The following is a 5,763-nucleotide window of genomic DNA, read 5'->3' as shown; positions in this document are numbered from 1 at the left end:
TTACATCTAAAAGTGACTGGCTACCCCATCACCCAAAGCCAAAAGACTGCTGCCTTCTTTACCTCATGTCTGTCTCTTCATCTTCAATTATGTTAAAAGACATATAACTTGAAATTTATCATCTGAATTACTTTTTAAAAGTAGTTTATTTCACATGGAATGTTTTCATCATGTTGTAATCTTCATCATACATTTCTATTTTGGGTCAAATAATAGTTTTTACCTTTATACATGATCATATTTTGTTCAGATCTTCAACTCCTGGTGAACATTTGGCTCATCACTTTCACCTCTTGATTATTGTGAAAAATGCAGAACAATGGTGTAAGAATGTTACTATGATCTCAATTCAAATCCCGTGAATACATACACGTAACTAGGATTGACAAATCTTAGGATAATTGTACTTTTATTGTTTGATGGGCCCCCATACTGTGTTTCATGGTGATTACACATTTTCAGAACCCCAGCAGAAGTACACAAGGTCCCCAGTTTCTCCACATTCTCAACAATACTTTATATGTTCTACTTTCTGGATGATATGGGTAGGAGCACACATACAGACCAGAAAACAACTTACTGGAGTCAGTTCTCTCCTTCCACCATGAGGATCCCAGGATTCTAGCGCTTTCTAGTTGTTAGGCTTGGAGGTAAGTGCTTTTACTCACTGAGACCCCTGTCAGCTCCATACATACTTTTATTGTCATAAACTAATTGTACACAATTCTGGGTTTCATAAAGACTACTTCAAATATATCTATGTTTTGACCATATTCACTCCCCATACTCTCCCTTTTCTCACCTCTCCCTCTCCCCTCTCCCACTACTCCATTTGCTTCTTCCTGTCTCCCTTATGCTTTTTCAAGCCACATATGTATATAAATAGCTTCATATAGCTATAGAAGACCAAAGATGAACAAATGACCAAAAGAATGGAACATATGTTTTTCTGAGTTTGCCTTAGTTCACTCAGTATGATTATCTCCAGTCACATCAATTTCCAGCAAATTACATAAATCCATTCTCCTTCATGGCTGAATAAAGCTTCATTGTACATGTTCTTTAGAGAAATAACTACTTAAATCATCTGTCTGTTTTGATTTCTTTGTAACTTATGTGTATTTGTGTTTTGCCTCCACGTAAGTGCATTACATGCATGCAGGGTCAGCAGAGGGCATTGGAAGTCCTGGAGCTGGTGTTAACAGATGGTGGTGAGCCTCCATATGGATGTTGGGAAACAAACTCAGATCTTCTAAAAAGAGTAATGTGTGTTTTTAACCACATCTCTTTAGCCCCTCCTCTGTCTATTTTTGACATAAAACATTCTTTGTTGTTGTCAAGTCGCAAATGTTCTTTGCATGTAGTGGATAACAGATATATTATCAGATATATTAACTACAAATACTTTCATTTCATGGATCACCTTTTTTTTTTTTTTTTTTTTGGTCTGTTGTTTCCTTTGGTGCGTAGGGTAGGTGTGTTTTACTTCTGAAGTAGCCCTGTTTATCTAATTTTTTTTTGGTCATGTGTATATTTCGATGCCACATTTTTAAAAAGTTATCATACCCAGTGTCATAAAGCTCTTTTTTTTCCCATTTTCTAAAATATGCTTTATATTTCAGTCCCATCATTCAGGTATTTGATTCCTTTTGAGTTAATTTATATACATAGTATATTGTGAGGCCCCACCTTGAATTATGTATATTCACTTGTTCCCAGCATTATTTATTTAAATAGCTCAGCTCTTTAAGAAGTAACAACAACATGGCAACAAGGCCCTCCCTTCTTCTTGCTGAATCACTCACTCATTCACAAAGCCTGGCATAAACTGACTCATCAACATGTGATTCTGTGTTCAATCCAGAGTCCATAACAGCCATAAAATTTAAAGAGTCTTGGAGTTAAATTTGGGAAAGTGTATTTTTGCTTTCTCCAACTTCAAACTGAAATTTAGCGTTATTAGACAAAGGGTGCAGTCAATCACAAGATAATAATAATCAGGACTTTGTCACCTGGAGAATTCCCTGGCATCCTCAGATAACAGTAGTCATGGCAGCAAGTCTCTCCAAATAGCCTTTACCCCTGTCAGCACTTTGAAATTACAGTAATTAGGTCTGCCACTCCACATTATTATGTTATGCCCAGTTCGTGAGACCCTCAAAGACCACCAGGAATCGACTCTGCTGCAAAACACATGAGGATCTTTTTATTACAAGCTCGAGCTTGGTGACAAACTTCCTGTAAAAGCAAAAGAGGAATGTGGACCCATGGCGTAGGGGAGCAAGGTTTTTAAAGGGAAAAAAACACAAGCTGGAAAGTCCAAGCCTTGGCATTACAGGATTGGGTATGCGGGTCTTTAGGGGAGTTGATCTTTAAAACAATACGTCTGTTTTAGGCTCCAAGGCCTTAATGGTCCAGCCAGCCCTAGCCATCTGGTGGATATCTGATCATGAGCATGCATGGAGTGTCCTGATATGTGCTGATTAGGCAGGACTATCTGGATGGGGGACTGCTGGCCACTTGGTCTGGTTGCCAAGCAATGATATCTTTCGAGGCCCTCAAGGCTGGGCAGGCGGGTCTGTCTTTACTTGTCTGCTTCTTTGTCTAAACCTGTACCCAGGACCACAGTCATGTTGCCCCAGGAATTAAATTTCAAGTTTTAGACCTTTCAATTATTTGGTGCATTAATGAAGAGACTCACATGTTTTATGACAAAATCACACTGTAAGAAAACTACTTTGGTAGTTATAGTTCAATTAAAATTAAGTTCCTTTCAAAATGTTCTTATTTTATTTCATGCATTCAGAAACAATGTTCCTCTTTCCCCAAACAACCAAAGAGAATATTTGGTGCCTGCTCAGAGTGAGAGGGAACACAGGTTGGGATACATTTTGTGATTTCTGTGCTGGAACACTCAGGACCATGGGAACCCATCAGACCACATCACTCCAAACTGATCATTCATCACTTAGAGGTTTCTATGTGATGAGAGCAGTACTACTGATTCATGATCCTTGAAGTCAGGCCTTGGCCCTGCGCATCTGTTTGCCCCTCTGTGCAATCATAAGATGCAGTGAAACCAGCCCTGCCCCTTTTGGTAGAAGCAGATTACTCCCCTTCCCCCTCTTCTTCTGACATCAGATATGTTCGGCTATAGGAAAAGAGATACTGCATGAGCTCTCAGTAACTATGGAAATCCCTGGGTTTCCCTAGCAACAGCTCTAAATGGGCCTTGTTGCTAGGGAACACGGGGGATTTCCCAGGCAACCAAGGAACAAAGCTGCTGTAGCTCTAGAGCATAAATGTGAGCTCAGCTATGGCTCTGAGCCCATGGATGGACACTGATATTTACCCTGGATTCTGATCCTTTAAAAGAACCCAAAGACAAGTGATGTAAAAGGTGGGGAAAAGGGGATTTCACACTGGGTGAGGAAATCTTGATTAGGGGCTCAGGAGTACTATTGGTGTGCAAACTAATCAGAGAAATCTAAATGTGCCCAACAGATGCCTAGAAGTGGAAGACATTAAAGTTTGGAAATTAACTCAGTTTTGCAGGACAGCATTTGATGTGCATCAAGCACACTCTCTGAGATAATCACCCAGCACACACGTGTTCAAATTCAAGAGAAGGTAAATGGCTAGAAGCTAGGCTGGTTTCATGGTTATACAGTCTCAGCAGTCACACATGGACTCTACACACTTAGTTTTAAGACTCAGCTGTCCCTGACTTTTAACAACTTGGTTTTGGTGTGTGTTTGGGTGACAAACATAGATGCTCATGTGTGTACTCAATATGTGTAGAGGCTGGAGATATCAAGTGTCTTTCTCTATCATTTCCCACAGCATATTTTGAGTCAGGAGCTCTTATTGAACCTAGAACTCACCAATTAGCTATGTGTTAATTAGCACAATTAGCCCATGTGCTACGTGCTCACCAATTAGCCCAGTGAGCTCTGGAGATCCAACTGTCTCCACTTCCCCCATCCAGTGCTGGAGTTGTAGGTACACACTGCCGTATCCAGATTTTATGTGGGTCTTGAGTATCTAAACTCAGAAACCCAGAACCTCATGATTATGCAGCAAACACTTTACCCACAGAAACATCTCAAAGACACCTTAACTTTTTTTTAAAGACAAGGGATAAATAACACCGAACACATTTTTCAAATGCCATATGGAAACCTACTACAGTAGGGGCTTTCTAAAAGTGGAGGTCCTGGGTTTTTTATTTGTTTGTTTTGCAGTGGGTCCCACCAATTATGTATAACTCCTAGAACTTCCATTTTACAAGGATAAAACTGAACTATAAGGGGCAGGTTTGACAATCCTAAATTAACTTGTCAACACACTTTCAGAGCCAATGGAATTTTCTTCACTATCTTCAGGCAACAGGAGCCAGAGAATGATCCAAAGAGACATCAGTGTGAGAAGACTCTCCTGAGATGGAAACAGCAAAAAATTGGGAGTGGTAGGAAGCATGGTCCCCTCACCTGTCCTGGGGATTCAACTCAGAAATGGAAGAAAGAAGATGTTGGAGAGCATGCCACCTCACTGAAAAGATGAACAGAATTAAGAAAATGCAAATGGAATGCAGGCCAAGGTGGCAGCAGGATCAAGATAAAAGCAGAATAGGTTCTTCCCAGAAGCTCCATCTACTTCCTCTTGCCTTAGATTCTGTCTAAAGTGGCCACTTTCCATCTCTGTTCCTTAATCACTTATTGTAGGGTCATCAGAACAGCCTCATCTAACACACTGCACACATTCAGCAAGGTCGTGTCCGACCATAAGATGATAAGTTAAAAGGACTGCATTTTCCCTCTCCTAAATTCATATCCTCAATTCCTAATACCCAGTAGTACTACAGTATGTAATTGTCCTTAGAGAAAGAACTAGTAAGGAATGAAGGCAGAGTAAGGTTTGCATGGTAGACCCTAAAGCAGTGTGACTTGTTTCCTAAGGACATAGAAACACAGATGATACAGGTGCAGGCACAGGTACAGCCACAGGTAGAATGAATTCAGCTAACTACATGCCAAAAAGAAAGGGCTCAGGAGAAATCAACTCTGCACATTTTGATATTGGGCTTCTGGCCTCTAAAACTGTGAGTCAATGGATTTCTTGCCTTTAACCACAGCTATTTAAGTCACCTAATCTCACTGCCTTATTTTGGAATACCAGTATAAAATCTTTCCCTCACTTTGCTTCTAGGAAGTAAAAGCTATGGCTGTTTCAGAGGGACCTGAAGTTCTGAGGATAAAGTACTTTTCTAAGGGTAATACAGGCTCAGTGGCAGCCACAGCGAATCTGGGATTCTGTTTGACCCGACGTCAAGTATGTGGGTACAACTTACTTTGCCTTGGTAAAGCTGTAGCCCCAGCTCACCGAATTTGGAAAATCTGCAGCCCTTTTCCAGGTACATCCCTCCCTCTGTTTCGCTATGGGCTCGGGGTCTTCTTCAGGGTCTATCACTCACACATTTATCTACATGGCTACCATTTCTGAAAACTTCTTTCTATGATCTTTTTTAAACTCTATTGTATTGGGGTTCCTTAAAGCCTCCCCATTCCAACCCCCAACATTAAGTAGAAGAGAAAAGGTAGGTGGGAATAGAGGGTGCCCACCTCTTTATTTCTTATGGCTGTTAGGGTCGATGGGTTCTTTTGGGGGGTTATACCAATGTCGACTAATAGCAGACACAGACAGCAGTCTCCTCCAAACCACTGCATTGAAACATTTCTCTCCATCTGCTTCGAAGCCACTGTA

The sequence above is a fragment of the Psammomys obesus genome, unplaced genomic scaffold, assembly GCF_907164565.1.
Source record: "Psammomys obesus unplaced genomic scaffold, mPsaObe1.curated_primary_1811, whole genome shotgun sequence".
Classification (NCBI taxonomy): Eukaryota; Metazoa; Chordata; class Mammalia; order Rodentia; family Muridae; genus Psammomys; species Psammomys obesus.
This window is presented reverse-complemented; position numbering follows the sequence as displayed.